Source organism: Canis lupus, chromosome 30 (genome assembly GCF_048164855.1).
Source record: "Canis lupus baileyi chromosome 30, mCanLup2.hap1, whole genome shotgun sequence".
NCBI lineage: Eukaryota > Metazoa > Chordata > Mammalia > Carnivora > Canidae > Canis > Canis lupus.
Genome location: NC_132867.1, coordinates 23,771,247 through 23,788,022, shown reverse-complemented (window position 1 = coordinate 23,788,022; position 16,776 = coordinate 23,771,247). Strand labels below are relative to the sequence as shown.

General features: G+C 34.5%; 2 long non-coding RNA genes across 2 annotated transcripts in view; one reads left to right on the top strand and one right to left on the bottom strand.

Moving 5' to 3' along the window:
* Nucleotides 1-3,876, top strand: part of LOC140621510 (uncharacterized) — a 268,877-nt gene extending 265,001 nt beyond the window's left edge. The window contains exon 3 of the long non-coding RNA XR_012021254.1: nucleotides 3,203-3,876. This is a non-coding gene — a long non-coding RNA (uncharacterized lncRNA). The remainder of the gene's footprint in view (nucleotides 1-3,202) is intronic.
* Nucleotides 3,877-8,342: 4,466 nt separating this feature from the next.
* Nucleotides 8,343-13,402, bottom strand: LOC140621296 (uncharacterized). The gene is made up of 3 exons (XR_012021023.1): nucleotides 13,264-13,402; nucleotides 12,450-12,597; nucleotides 8,343-9,504 (listed from the first exon to the last, which is right to left on the bottom strand). It is a non-coding gene; the product is annotated as an uncharacterized lncRNA (long non-coding RNA).
* Between the last annotated feature and the right edge of the window lie 3,374 nt (nucleotides 13,403-16,776).

Below are 16,776 nucleotides of genomic sequence, written 5' to 3'. Positions count from 1 at the left end.
ATTGTTCTTAATATTAACTAGAGTGAAACAAGCGTGTTTCAATTTCTTTCCAAAACAATCCTTAAGGATACCCTACTAGGTGTAAAATAGGAATTGTCTCTGGACTTAAAATCAATCATAACAAAGTAGTATCTTATTCTTATTTTAAGACCATACATATAACAGAGTAAGGGTATAACCAAGGTAATAAGACAACTTGTTAAATCACAGCTAAATTATGTTTCCCTCTATAAATAAGACAATATTCTAATTTCTATCATAACTTATTGTTACTTTTATTTGTACATTTAAAACATCACATCTTAACTCATTCTGTAAATACAGACTCTCATAGTTATCTTTATCTTAACTAACATGCATTTGTAATAAATCATGAATATGGTAATTCAATAAATTATCTTCAATATTGAAGTGTTATGGATATAATACTAATTTATTTCCCTAGAACTTTAGAAGGTATCTTGTGTTCCCTATCTACTGTTTTTATCCCTCAGAAAAAATTGCATTATGTGTTCTTACCTCTGAACAGAAATAAATGCGGATGCAGAAGACTTGGTAGGGAAAAATGTAAATAAGACAATTTAATGTTTCTCATGAATTGTTAAGTTGTAACTTTAATTTATCTCATACAATAAGGCAGTATAATTAGTAGGTAATATATAATGACTATCCTGTTACAAATGATATTTTATTTATTTTTTAAAGATTTTATTTATTTATTCATGAAAGCACGGAGAGAAGGCAGAGACATAGGCAGAGGGAGAAGCAGGCCCCATGCAGAGAGCCCAATGTGGGCCTCAATCTTGGAACTCTGGGATCACTACCTGACCCTAAGGCAGACACTCAACTGCTGAGCCACCCAGGCATCCCACAAATGATATTTTAAATATCATTTAAAATAATTAAATGTTATGCAATCAGTGCTCATTTTGTTAAACCATATGCAACATGCCTATGATCTCCTTTGTTTTGAAAGCATAGTATCTTTGAAATGTTGAAAAGTGTTAGCGGGGGCAAGATGGCTGAAGAGAAGGGTCCCCAAGTCACCTGTCCCTACAATTTACCTAGATAACTTTCAAATCATGAAAACCTACGAATTCAGCCTGAGATTTAAAGAGAGAACAGCTGGAACGCTACAGAGAGAATAGTTTGCGCTTCTAAAAAGGTAGGAAGATGGAAATGTTGAAAAGAAATGGGGTGGTTTCAGCATATACTGAAACATAAAAGCATGTTTTTGAACATTAAAGGAGGGACCTAATCTTCCAAATTTCTTAGGATTGATATTATAATAATAAAAAGTTTAATTCTAATTATGAATGGTTGGGTTCTTTTCTATAACTTCATAGTAAAATTAAGAATTATGTGTTGTGTTCTAAGGTAAGAATTTTGCTCTTAAAAGTTTTCTAACATAATAGGCAATTTGATTTCATTTTTAAATCTCCATTCTATTTTATTGATAAATTTTTAAGTTTCTAAAGCAAACAAAAACATGAAACGTAGTTTCAGGATAAAAGTAGCAGTATTTGTAATGTTGAATATTTTATTTTCAGCAATAGCTAGCTTTCTATGACCTGCTTATGTGGAAATTACTAATAGTTTTATTATTAAGATAAGTATGTCACTAATTAAAGTACCTGTCAGATCACCTAATGGCCCAGGCTTCAAATAACAAGGAGTAAGCAAATTAGATAAATTCAGTTTTTATCAGTCATTATGTGCAGTTTTCAACTAGAATTTCCTCTAATCCTCATACTAAAAGCAGATAAGAAATTTTCATACCTCCACTGACATGATATAATGACACTAATTTTCAAGGATAATAACTGGATCAGAGGAGCAGGCTAAAATTTAAAGGAGAATGTTTTTTTTTTAAAATAAATTTTTATTTATTTATGATAGTCACAGAGAGAGAGAGAAAGAGAGAGAGAGAGGAGAGAGAGGCAGAGACACAGGCAGAGGGAGAAGCAGGCTCCATGCACCGGGAGCCTGACGTGGGATCCGATCCCGGGTCTCCAGGATCGCGCCCTGGGCCAAAGGCAGGCGCCAAACCGCTGCGCCACCCAGGGATCCCGAGAATGTTTTTAAATTATGAAATGACAAGACATACCTGAAACATGTGTATGGTATTTAAATGAAGTTAATCTTTTGGAGAGGAAAAGATTTCATTTAAATAAAGCATTTATGCATAGGTTTGAGACAAGGAAGAAATTTCTACAGTTGGATATTTCTTTTTTAAGCCTGAAATCTATCAAATGGATATACGGCAGATGTGTGAGAACTGATTTTGAAATAATAAAAAAAAAAAGTTTATTTTGACTCAATGATTTACTTAAAATTCTGTTCATATTACTGCAAAACTTTTTATTTCTGCCTTTTGCAATCCAAAGATAATAAAACTTTTGAACACTTAACTCCCATTTAGATAAGTCTTAAATATTTTCATTGCAAACATCTTTCTTTACAGAAATAATTCTGATTCTTAGGAAAAATCTGAGACTTGTCAGGAAGACTCATTCTGTAATGATTAAAACAATAATATAAACAAAAATCTCAACACAAAAACTCCTAATAAAACACTTAGATCCAAGTGACTAGTAAGGATCGAGGAAAGTTGCTCGAATGCTTTGTAGAGCTCTCTGATTTAAATACTTTTCTAAAACAGGAACCTTACTTCAGTATGAAGATATATTTTATAAAATGATATATCATAAATAGTTGTAAATATCTAAAACAAAGCATGTCAACATATTGTCTAGTATCTCTCCTGTAAACAGGTTACAAGGTTTTGTTTTGCAAATCCATTTTGTTAAATCTGTATAAAAATCCCAGAGTTTTTATTTTTCCAAATTCGCCAAAAGCTAAGTGTGCAGACATATGTGGGAAATAATCAAATAGCAGTGTTTGCTATTAATACACTGACTTAAAAAATAAAACAAAATAACTGTTTTTTTCTATGTCTCTAACAGAATTATCATTGTCTTTTAATATTATTAAAACTGAATTTGATGACTCATGTAATTTTTCTGTTACTATGGTTATAATCAGGGGAAAAAAAGCCATAATTTATTAAATGCAGCTTCAAAGAATGAAGTATATTAGTTACAGCAGCTCCTGTGACAAAGCAATGAAGAATAACTTCAGTTTGATATTTGGACTCATTTTCAGTCAACAACAGGATTATTTAATGTGTTTCTTATTCTAGGAGATTGCTTTTGCTGGCTTCAGACTCAAAGTGAAACATTGCTTTTTCCTGTGGCTTGAGCTTGCGCCTAAGGACTGGAAGCACAGCGTGCTGTCCTGGTAATCAGGCTTTCAGACATCGCCAGTACTTCTGGATCACCAGCTTCCTGCAGATCTCTGGAATCATCAGCCTCCATAATTGTGTGATCCAATTCTTTATAATAAACCAATCTCTTTCTCTCTCTCTGATAGAGGATTAGCGATAGAGAGATATATATCTCCCATTGATTCTGGGTTGTTGGGATTTTTTTTTTTTTTTTTGGAGAATTCTAATACAGCAGCATTACATATTACCTTGACATTTTCTGTGTCTCTTACTTTTCACTTTTATGATAAATGAATAGTGAGGGTTGATTTCTCTCTTTCAACCATATGGACAAATATAGCAGAAGCTGTCCATTATTCATATTGTATCTCTCATCACTCAGCATAAAACCTAATCGCTAAAGTAAATGAAGACAGGGATCCCTGGGTGGCGCAGTGGTTTAGCGCCTGCCTTTGGCCCAGGGCGTGATCCTGGAGATCCGGAATCGAATCCCACGTCGGGCTCCTGGTGCATGGAGCCTGCTTCTCCCTCTGCCTGTGTCTCTGCCCCTCTCTCTCTCTCACTGTGTGCCTATCATAAATATATAAAAAATAAAAAAAAGAAAAGAAATATACATATTTAAAAAAAAAAGTAAATGAAGACATAGTTCTGACCTAGCATAACTTGCTTAATTTTTTCAAATATGATTTTATTTATTTTTTTCTTCCAAGTTTTTATTTAAATTCAAGTTAGTTAACATATAGTATAGTTTTTGTTTCAGGAGAAGAATTTAGTGATTCATCACTTTCATATGATACCCACTGCTCATCACAAGTGCCCTCCTTAATGCCCATCACCCAATTATCCCTTCTTCTCCCTCCAGCAACCCTCTGTTCCTTTCCTAAAGTTAAGAATTTGTCATGGTTTGCCTCCCTCTGCGTCTTTATCTTATTTTATTTTTCCTTCCTTTCACCTATGTTCATCTGTTTTGTTTATTAAATTTGACATATGAGTGAAATACATGGTATTTGCCTTTCTCTGACTTTTTTTGCTTAGCATAAGGCTCTTGCTAGCTCCATCCATGTGGTTGCAAATGGCAAGATTTCGTTCTTTTTGATGGCTGAATAATATTCCATTTCACACACACACACACACCACCACCACCACCACCACCACCACCATCACCACCCACATCTTTATACGTCCATGAGTTGATGGACATTTGAGCCCTTTTCATGTTTTGGCTGTTGTAGAGAGTTCTGCTACAAACAATGGGGAACATGTGCCCCTTTGAATCAGTATTTTTGTATTCTTTGGATAAATTCCTAGTAGTATAGTTGCTGGGATATAGGGTAGTTCTATTTTTAACTTTTTGAGGAACCTCCATACTGTTTTCCAGAATGGCTGCACCATTTTGCATTCCCCTTTCTCTGCATCTGTGCCAACATCTGTTGTCTCCTGAGTTGTTAATTTTAGCCATTCTAACAAGTATGAGGTGGTATCTCAATGTGGTTTTGATTTGTATTTCCCTGATGATGAGTGATGTTGACCATTTTTTTCATGACCTGTTAGCCATTTGTATATCATATATGATTTTAAAATTGCAACCTCTAGAAAGTATAGACTTTAGTGTACTAGGCTACTTAGTGTGAAAACAGTTATATGCAAGAATGATAAAAATTATTCCAATGTTCTGTTGCATCCTCTATGGATTAAACACGCATGAGTTTTGAAACACAAAATACTTTAGAATGTTGGGTATGGGGCAGCCCCGGTGGCGCAGCGGTTTAGCACCACCTGCAGCCCAGGGCGTGATCCTGGAGACCCTGGATCTAGTCCCACGTCAGGCTCTCTGCATGGAGCCTGCTTATCCCTCTGCCTGTATCTCTGCCTCTCTCTCTCTCTCTCTCTCTCTCTCTCTGTGTCTCTATGAATACATAAATAAAATCTTAAAAAAAAAAAAAAAGAATGTTGGGTATGAAGAGGTTCTGATACCTTTCTGCTGCAACTCACCTATATCATATATAAGGAAACTGAGGTCCCAGGGAAGAAAAATGACTTATCTTAAGGTGGCATGATTAATTAAATTAATACCATAGGCAGGGATAGAATCAGGGCTTATCATGTGGAAGATGGAGCCACTCCAGCAGGAAAGAGTAATTTATCACAGACCTTGTTTAAAATTAATAGTGAAAACTGAACATGAAAAGAATAATAACTTTCCATAAGTTGTTTTTTTTTTTTTTTTTTTTTTTTTTTTTTTAACTTCTCTGCAGAAAGTCCCCTCTCATTGCCTGGATCCAGAGCAGAGGGGTTCCAAGATTACTTCTCCCTTGATCCATCACTGCTCAAATCCTGTTCTTATACTGTAAAATCAAGAATGTTGATAATGTCTTATGACTTTCTTTCTAAGTGCTAATATTAATTATTTGGATTACATATCGAAAAGCTTGAAAATATTTCTGAAACACAAGAGTAAGTTTACATAGAAAAAGTATTTGAAATAACTCACAAGATTCCAGGGGAACACTCAGATATAACTTTAATAAAAATAAAGGATATGTGGGGCACCTGGGTGGCATAGTAAGCTTAGCACCCAACTCATGATTTGGGCTCAGGTCATGATCTCAGGGTCCTGAGATCAAGCCTTGCATTGGTCTCCAGGCTCAGAGAGTCTACTTGAGATTCTCTCTCTCCCTCTCCGTCTGCCCCCTCTCACTTACACTCTCTCTCTCTGTCAAATAAACAAATCAATCTTTTAAAAAGAAAGATAAAGGATATGCTGCAGCAGGAGACAGCAGAAGAAGCACATGCAAACATTAGGGAGACACAAGACTTCTAGCTAAAGCTTCCAGAGTCTGGTCTCAGTTGCAGTCAACATGCTTTGTCTTTGGATGATGAACCAACAAGATATGCTCTGGATCACTTGGTTTCAAAGGATCCATGTCACATGTTTAATGAGAATCTTTTTACTCCCTTATTTCTTTTTTCTTTTTAATGTAGCTGAAACTAGGCTATTTAATCCTATAAATCAGATGTAACACATTTGTCTACATATTTTTAGTGATATATGTAGACAAACATTGAGATAATGCTCACAGAGGAGTTTTGAATATTGATCAGTCTATTTTACATCACCAGTAAGACATCTCCATCACTCTTTGGCCATAGATGAATATCATGTTTCCATGTATCTCTGGTAATAATTATAAAACAACCATCATAAAGCTGTGGGTAAATTCCATTCTTAGGTAGTCAAACCCCTGTCCCTTTGTCTAGCTTTCTTACTTTTATATATCTCAACATCATCTCTTCTCATTTTGTCTTTAAAAATACGGGCAGTTGGTGGCTCAGTTGGTTAAGTGACCAGCTCTTAGTTTCAGCTCAGGTCGTGATCTCTGGGTCATGAGAAGGAGACCCATATCTGGCTTTGTGCTTAGCACAGTCTGCTTAGGATTCTCTCTCCCCCCTCCCTCTTGCCCTCCTTCCATCCCTCCCCATAAAAATAAATAAAATATGCAAAAAGTAGAAGGATAAGCATCAAAACAACTAATCATTCACAGCATCCAATAAGATCTATGTAATGCTTCTTTTTTTTTAGAGATTTTATTTATTAATTTATGAGAGACACAGAGAGAGAGAGAGAGAGAAAGAGGCAGAGACACAGGCAGAGGGAGAAGCAGGCTCCATGCAGGGAGCCTGATGTGGGACTCGATCCCGGGTCTCCAGGATCAGGCACTGAGCCGAAGGGCAAGGCACTAAACCACTGAGCCACCCCAGGATCCCCTATGTAATGCTTCTTAAGGCGGCATTTTAATTTACTAAATATACCAATTCAAAGTTGTGTGTCTTTCACAAGCTTATAACCCTTTTACTTCTTTTCAGTGGTGAAATTTGAAATACAGGAAAAGGATAAATATAAGGATTTGATGTAGTAATTACTGGATAAATCTACATTTTCACTAGTGAATCATCTTCCTTTGAAAGAGCATGTTATCAAGCTACCAATTCAATCTAATAAATTTTGTCCTCAATGCCAGTATTATAGATGTTGTTAAGTCATTCAAAGGGCCAGATGTCAGTTAATTCCCAATTCCAAGTTTCATGTTTCTTGTCTCATACTGCAGTTTACACACTCATAGTTTCCCAAAAGAACTTTTCCTTAAATAATTCCCATCTTATGACCTGTAGAAAGAATCTTAGACATGTTTAAAAGGTGTCAGTTTTAATTAATTGCATAGTGGGTAAATTTGCTTCTTAAAAATATTCATGATGCTTTCAAAGTTAAAAAAATATGCAAGATATACTGTCTATAAATGTATTTTCACAGCCTACTGGGGCCAAAAGTTTCACATAAGTTCATTCCTTGTGCTTTCTTCTGCCAAGGTCAAAGACCATTTTCCACAAACTACTGCCCCTTCCATCTAGATGAGCATACATAGACAGCCTCTCTTGGGTCAGTGTGCATGCTATTTTCCAATCAAGTCTCCTAGAATGCTGTCTAGCAGCCTGTTGAGTTTTTTAATCTGTTTTTCTCTAAAAGCATATCCTCTATACACAGGCACTTGTTATCCTTTGTCTTCCTCCAAAAATATCATGCATTCTAAATGACAATAGAAGCTCATGAGTCTTTTCCCTCAGTGTATCTCTCCTCATTAGACAAGTTTAGTTTATTCCATGACTTCTAGACTTGAGCCAGAATCACTCAAGTTTCTTTTAGACTGTCTCAATTTTGTCTTATCTACCAAACATACTGTTGTCAGTGAGTTTAGTGATTAAGAGTGAAAAAAAAATCCGAATTTTAGATACAATTCCTTTCTGAAGTGTATGTGTCTGTGTGTGTCCATATGTTGCACATGCACACGCACATCATTATATACATCTTTGTATTCATTATTTTCATATCCATTATTTATATCCATTATATGCATCTTTGTTTTTCATCTTCAAAACTGTAATATTTCTCATGACAAGAGTGCCACAAACTGAGACTCCTTTCATTTTCTAATAATTTAAGGCATATTGTGAACCACACTGACAAATCATTGGCTACTGCTTAAGAATTGGTAAACTACTGTTTTATTATTTTAATCTAGATCCTCAAACACCACAAGGAAGACTGCTCCTAGTTCTGATAACGTAGTCTGTTTATTTTTTAAGTCTTCTTGCAAATTTCAGCCATTGTCCAGATATAGTACAGCTGCATTTCTGATTGAGGATCCTGGGAATTAACATCTGTGAACATTATTACTTATTTAGCATCATCTATTAGGTGACCTTAGGGACATATCTATTCAACTGTACAGTTAGGTAATTCTGCAGGTGGACTGAATAGGGAACCCACAGGTATGGGTGCCACCTGTTCATGTATGGGATAGGTACTGCTGTAGCATATTTTTAATATATCATTCCCAACTCTTCTGTGTGTTTCCCTCTCTATTGGAAAGGTGTTTTGACATAATCCATGACATGAAAGGTATTCTGTATCTCAAAATAATTTTATGTCCTTCCATAACAGAAACAGTTTAATTTGAAGCCCAGTAACATACCTAAAATTGTCTTTCAAAGGGAATTTATATGGCAACAGCTTCTGGCAAATTTCTACTCCAAAATCCCAGCAGTTATTATTGCTGGGTAACAGATATGAGCTTTTGCAAAACTCTAGACAGCAAAAGTGCAAGTGGCTGACACTTATAACATTTGAGCATTGGGCTTGTACCACCCCAAGGAATTGACTGGTAAGACATTAGACTGAGTTCTTTGAAACTCTAAGAGTGTCTTCTGTTGTACATAACATCATTAAAATTCATCTTTTTCCCTGATACTTTGATGAAAAGGAACTAGTAAATTTTTTACTTGTGCTATGTGATTTCTTCAGAGACTAACAACTCAATCAATCTTCATGCCTCTTATTTTCATTTTGGAGATGGCCGAGAAAAAAAAACAAAACAAAAAAAAACACTTATTTCTGGTTCTTTGAGGTATATCTCTAGTGTCTCCAGTGCAGATAATTTTTAAGAATCTTATCATTTGTGCTTGACTCTGTAGTTCAGCTGGGTTAATCCATGACCCTCTGGTGGCCATATTGATTTATCAGCATTTTAGTTCAGTCCACTTGACCTTCAGATTGAGTTGTCAACATTGTATCATCACTATGATGAATAACAGTCTTTTTTTTCATTTAATCAGATCTAAGTCTCTTCATAGTAGATTTTGTCAATAATCAGCAGGATCTATATCTGTGTGAGAATACAGTAAGTTTGTTGGGCTCCATTCTGCAGAATACAAATTAGTTTTGCTTCCTTTTGAAATAAAGCAAATTGTTCACAAAACACTGATCTCCTTTAGCATAATGCATGTTTGTATTGTTCAAACCATACTGAATACAGCATATTACTAAGGCAACACTTTGTCTAATTCTTTATATCCTACAAGTAAACTCCAGGATTTATTAGCCTTCCTCACAGATAATGCAAAAATATTAAATAAGACATTTATGGTACTAATTCAGGTGAAACTGAAATATCCTTAAAGCAAAAATCCCTTGATTACATCAAATATCCTACATTGTTTTAAATTAATCACCTGAGTGGTTTTAGGTAATTCTAAAGATTTCTATCTAGCACGATGAATTTAAATAGGTGGAGAGCAGATTGGCATGGATTCCTTTTTCTTAATGGTAAGTATGGAAAAAAAACCCACATTCAGACATTACATCTATTCCCTTAGTACTTTCTGATAGGGCTAATGCATTAGGAATACAATACTTCCCTTCATTAATTTTTACTTTGAGTCATCTTTGCATTTAAGCCATCCAAAATTGTATTACCATATTGCCTGACAGAAGCATGTCACCCCTTAAATTTTTATTAGCAATTAATTTCATTAGCCAATTTGGGTATAAGAGCATAGCATGCACTAGTATTCAATAGTTTCCTTACCACTCTCAGGCATTTAACTCATATCAATATAAATGTTCCCAAATCTCTCCCATTCCTATGTCAAGGGACCTTTACCAATCCATCACACAGAATCATAATTCTCTCTTTTACTTCACACATTCTAATCAGTACTTGTTCTGAAGGGAGAACAGTTTCCATATTTTTGTTATCATCACAAATTTTAAAAATTATTTAGGCTAGGAAAGTCTGAATGAATCTGCTCCTGTCCTTTTTTAGTCTAAGGTGTTGATGGACCAGCCAGATTACCTAATATTTACTCTAATCTGTTAAAATTTTTATAGCTACTTCATCTATCTCCTATTTTTTTCATTTTAAATGAACTATATTTTGTTTCATTTTAAATGAACCATAAAAATGCTTCCACCAGCTTACTTGTTTCAAACTTATTCAGTGTTTTAATCTTGTTTTCTCTGCTCAAAATCATTTCTAATATTTTCCACAAATTATCCTGCCCTCCTAAGAGTAGGGTCAAAAGGAATCCAAACACATGGAGTCCTTTTTATCAAAGAATGAATAATGCTTGGTCAAAGATGTAAAATTAGGGGATACTTTGATACCATCATAAAATGAATCTAAATGTACAAGCATTCTTAATATTTTTTGCAGCTTCAGAAGAATTCCACTTAATATCAAAAGGAGGTCTGTCCTCCCGACTCCCTTTCAGAAGCATGTCTCTACATTTTAAAAAGGATTTCTGGCAGCCTTGAATTTCTGTTTCTTCTTTTTCTTATATTTTCACTAAAATAGTCCAAGGAATCCAAAAGAATTCTTGATCGATTTTTTTCTCTTTAAAACTAAAAAAAAATAATTTAGTTATTTTTCCAACTTTAGATCTAGAAATTCCATTAATATATTGTCTTATCAGTGTGTATGACCTCAAACCAGGTGTGGCCTGGGAGGCAAACCTGCATCAGAGGATAATTTCATTTATTCTCCTTACAATGCCCCCTACAGGTATCCCTGAGTGGCTCAGCAGGTTTAGGGCCTGCCTTCTAAACCTGCTGAGGGGGCATGATCCTGGAATCCAAGATCCAGGATCGAGTCCCACATCAGGCTCCCGGAAGGAGCCTGCTTCTCCCTCTGCCTGTGTCTCTGCCTCTCTCGCTCTCTCTCTGTCTCTCATGAATAAATAAATAAAATTAAAAAAAAAAAACAATGCCCCCTACTGCTATTACACAGGATTGAATACTCTAAATACTTACAAACAACTGCATAAAGACAAAGCAGAATATGCAAAGGTACCATCAAAATATGTGTGAGACACTTTGGGCTCAAAGATTCTAGGTGCAAGTTTGCAGCTAAAATCAGGCTATGTAAACTAATTCATCCTCACCGTCATCATCATCATCTATATATTTAATAACAATGAGGTAAGCTAGTACAGGGTTCCACTCAGGGAGATTTGGGTGAACTCTAAATAACAAGCAATTAGTCCCACTACTATTTAATATACTTAATTCCTCTCTTGATCAAGTTTAGTGCCATGGTTCCAGACTTTTGTGGAGGTAAGATGGAACAACCACAGACAAGATAAAGCTAACTTTATATTTATGTATAAGATCATGTGTTTACATGTCATTACATTATTTGAAGGCCATTGGTGGAATCCAGAAAGATTGTAATGATTTGCTTTCCATCTTTGTCACAATGGTTTTGCTACCAGAACACAGGGTTGTGAAAACCACCACTAAATCTAAACCTAAATGGGAAAGGAAAAGATTCATACCAACATCATCAACACTGGACCCATTGGTTCAGGCAAGTTTGCCATTACTGGCCATCTGATCTATAAATGTGGTAAATTAACCCAGAATCATTGGAAGAATCTGAGAAGGAGGCTGCTGGGATGGAAAGGCTCCTTCAAGGATGTCTGAGTTTTGGATAAGCTGAAAGATGAACATGAGTACTGTATCATCATTGACATCTCTTTGTGGAAATTTGAGGCCAGTATTATATGACCTTCACTGATACCTGAAGACACAGAGACTTTATCAGGAACAGGTTTACAGGCACATTTCAGGTGGATTGCGGTGTGTCGCTGCTGGTGCTGGTGAATTTGAAGCAGGTAGCTCCAAGAAGGTCCAAGCAGAAGAGACAGGGGGAAATTGTTATGGAAGGTAGCACCAACATTTTAAAAATTGGGTATACTCCCAACATAGTAATGATTTTACCAGTTTCTGATTGAAAGGGTGACAAGATGCTGGAGTCAAGTGCCAACATACCTTGGTTCAAGGAATGGAAAATCACCTGTAAGGATGGAAATGCCAGTGGAACCATGTTGGTTGAAGCTCTGTATTGCACCCTGCCACCAAACTGTGCAAGATTGGTGATATTGGTCCCGTGCTTGGGAGCTGAATAGAGACAGGTGTTCTAAAACATGGCATGCAAAAAAAGCAAAAAAAATAAATAAATAAATCAAAGACCAAAAACCTGGCATGGTGGTCACCTTTGCTCTAGTCAGTATTACAGGTAAAGTCTGTTCAAATGTGTCATGAAATGTTGAGTAAAGCTCTTCCTGGAGATAAATGTATGCTTCAATGTCAAGAATGTGCCTGTCAAAGATATTCACTGTGACATGTGGCTGATCATGTGGGACATGACCCACAAAGGAAAGTAGCTGACTTTAAGGCTGAAGTGATTCTCCTGAACCATCCAGGCCAAATTGATGCTGGCTATGCACCCGTGTGGGTACACATATACATTTATAATCTAAATATGATTGCACTTACAGCCTTTTTTTCTAAATATAAACTATAATGTGCTGTCTATTTTGTATCTGTTTTACATTTAAGGAAAGACCAGACTTCTTTAAAGAGTGTATTTAGAAAGTATCATAGTATAAAAAATTGTAGCACTTTGATTTTTTTATATAAAAGACTTATGATGAAAAGATGAAGTCACTTATGAGGGTTATATTCTTTTAGAAAGTTGATTTTTTTCTAAAAAGCATCTCTGAACTGTATAAGGTTAATAAAAATTCCTTTAAAGCAAAAAAAAAAAGAAAAAAAAAAGACCAGCAAACATTACACAACTCACATTGCTTGTAACTTTGCTGAACTGAAGAAGAAAATTTATTGCCTTTATGGGGAGAAACTAATGGAAGATGGCCCCAAAATCTTGAAATATGATGATGCCGCCATCATTGAAATGGCTCCTGGTGAGCCCATACATGTTGAGACCTTGTCTGACTATCCTCCTCTGGGTTTTGCATTTTGTGATATGACATGGGCAGTTATTATTGGTGTCATAAAGGCAATAGACAAGGGGCGCCTGCGTGGCTCAGTTGGTTAAGCAGCCAACTCTTGATTTTGGCTCAGGTCATGATCTCAGGTTGTGTGATCTCAGGGTTGTGTGATCATCAGGGTTCACTTTCAGCAGGAAATCTGCTTGAAATTCTCTCCCTCTCTCCTTCTCCCTCTGTCCCTCACCTTGCTTGCGTGCTATCTCTCCATCTAAAATAAATAAATAAAAAGTAAAAAACAAATGAAAAAATAAAACAACAGATGAGAAGTTTGCTGGAGCTGGCAAGGTTCAGAAGGCTCAATGAATATTATCCCTAGTACATGCCACCACAATTAATCAGACTGGTCTCAGAGCTGTTTGTTTCAGTTGACCATTCAAGTTTAATAGGAAAAGACTGATTAGTGATAATGCATCCTAAAACCTTCATAAGGAAAAGAAAATATTTTAAAGACCGTGTGTGTGTGTGTGTGTGTAAGAGAGAGTTTTATTACTTTTTAATATTAGTACTTCTTAAGGGAAACAACCTGAACAAAAATCCATCATGGAATTTTGAAACTTAATGAAACAAAATTTAATGAAAAGCCTGCTTCTTCTCACTGTCAACACTGTAACTTTCTACAGCATTAGTTAGGTGAGAGAGGAATTGCCAGTGGTCGATTTCTGGTATTTCACTGCTGAAACTCCAGAATTTGTAATTTCTAGTTAACATTTTTAGGGGGTGGGAATTTCAAGTTTATTGACCTTTCCTAAGAGGAGGAATCCTCTATGTTTCAAGCACCTGGTGAAAAGCTGAGAGGGACTCTGTTGGTTGCAATCCTTCCTAGGTTAGGACAGACAAAGAGTAACTTTCTTTATATGTAGACTACCTTGTCAGAAGCCCAAATTCTGTAATGTTAATGGCCCTGGGTTGCATATGCTTTTTTATTGTTACATCATTGTTGGGTAAAATGTTGGTATAATCTCAAAAGTTTTTTCTTTTCTTCCTTTCCCAATAGTTGTGTGATTTTGGTATAAATATAAATTCCTTGAAATTTCTTTTTTTTTTTTTTAATTCTTTGAAATTCCTAAATATAATTCTATCAGATACAGGACACAAATTAATACATATAAAATGATTTTGTTTTTTGTTTTTTGTTTTTTTATAAAATGGTTTTAGATGTAAGACATCACATCTAAAAATATAAAGTGGGAACTAATTTAAAAAATTAAAAAGTTAAATATATAAAAATAACATTGACCCAAATATTCATAATTTTTTAAATTACTCTTTACATAATTGAGAAGATAATAAAATGTCCATCTTGGAAGTAACCCAACTATCCTACAAAAGTATAGAAAACAGTACTAAAGATATGTTAAAGACAATATTTCCCTTAGTATTAAATATCCTTTTCTAGTTTCTTAATTGAAGTTTTTAAAGAGTTTACAAATGTTTAAAGCAGAGTGGATGGATTAAATATATCTATTTTTAAGAAAGTAATGGCTTTTTTTAGGTGTTTTCAAATAAGCAAATGTATCTTATTTTGCATGTAAAATAGCATTTCTATCAATCCAACAATGACAGGAAGTCTTCAGTAGAAAACATTTATCAATATAGTATCTTTCTCTTTCCCACTGAGAGAATTTTGAGAAAGTCATCAAAATATTGTCTTCAGGTAGGCCATGATAGTATCTTACTCTAAAATTTTCTAAACCTCAAAATCTATCTATTCTACAAACTATTTCTTATTGCTCAGTAGCAATATAATATATATATATATATATATATATATATATATATGCATTTATATATTTACAATGAGTTTCAAAGTCTAGGTTTTGAAACTGGAAATATTTTATTTAACTCTGATTAGTTTAGTTTCAGTTTCCCATAATTAGCTACATGGGAAATAATGAAAAAAAGAATAATTTTACCAGTTTATCTTTGGACATGACCAATACAAATATCATTTATTGTTTGGATGACATAGAGAAAAAGTTCCCATGTAATTGTGACTTAATTCAACTGCCATAAAATTAATAGAGCAAGATACTTCTAATGAGCATGTTATTTAATATGGCATATTAAATCCTTTTTCCTTCTTTCTCCCCTCCCCTCCTTTCTTCTTTGTTTATAGAATCATAGAGAAGGAATGGATTAAGCATTCAACTCTTGATTTCAGCTCAGGTCATGATCTCAAGGTCATGAGATCCAGCCTTACATAAGGCTCCAGGCTGAGCATGGAGTCTGCTTGAGATTTTCTCTCCCTCTCCATCTGCCCTTACCCTGATTTGTGCTCTCCCTCTCTCAAAAATATACATATTTTGATATTATATTATAATATATATTATATATTATATCATAGTATATTATATATAGATATATATTATATATTATATCATAGTATATTATATATAGATATAAATTATATATAATAATATATTATTAATGTATTATATACATAATAATTATAATATATAATATAATATAGATATTATAACATATTATATATAAACAATTAAGCTTTTAGGGTCATAAGGAGGATTTCAATTTCATTTAATTGTTTCAATAATTCTATAAAGAATTTTTGCTATATTAGAAAGGACAGTTTAGACCTTTGGAATGCCTATATAGACTATCATATATACCCCAGATTTAAATAAGTACTTTAAATTAGTTTAGAATAAATGTATCCCTAAGTCCAGTTACTGAATACTATTTTTTATTTTATTTTATTTTATTTTTTTACTGAATACTATTTTTAACTAAATGACATGTCTAAGTCACATGAGATTTTGTGCAGAAGTCACCAACCTCCTGTTTATTTTCCAAGGACACTTACACACTCCCTTGAGTACTTATTATTGTTGAACAAGAGGAGCTGGGGAAATTGTTAATTTACATTGCCTGAATTTTGTGACGGCTGGATATTTTCTCTCAGTGGAGGTCTGAAAAACTCAAGTATTATATCTCATGAATGAGTTTTGTTTTTTTTTTTTTTTCCCCCAAGCAGGCATTTTGATGAATAGCATGAGCAGCTAAACATCTACCTGTATACAGGTTCAATTCTGGTTTTAACAGTGAGTAAAGATAAGGACATTCTGGGTGCACTCTCACTGGGGAGCAGGGAGCCTGGTTGAGATTCTCTCCCTCCCTCTCCCTCTTCTCCTCTCCCTGCTCATGCTCTCACTCCCTCTCAAAATAATAAATAAAATCTTTTTTTAAAAAGGGTAAAAAAAAAATTGTAAAAGAGAAAGCAAAAAAAGAAAAATCAAGTTGTAAAACAATATGTATGGAATGGTTTATGCATTTTTCTTTTTAATAAA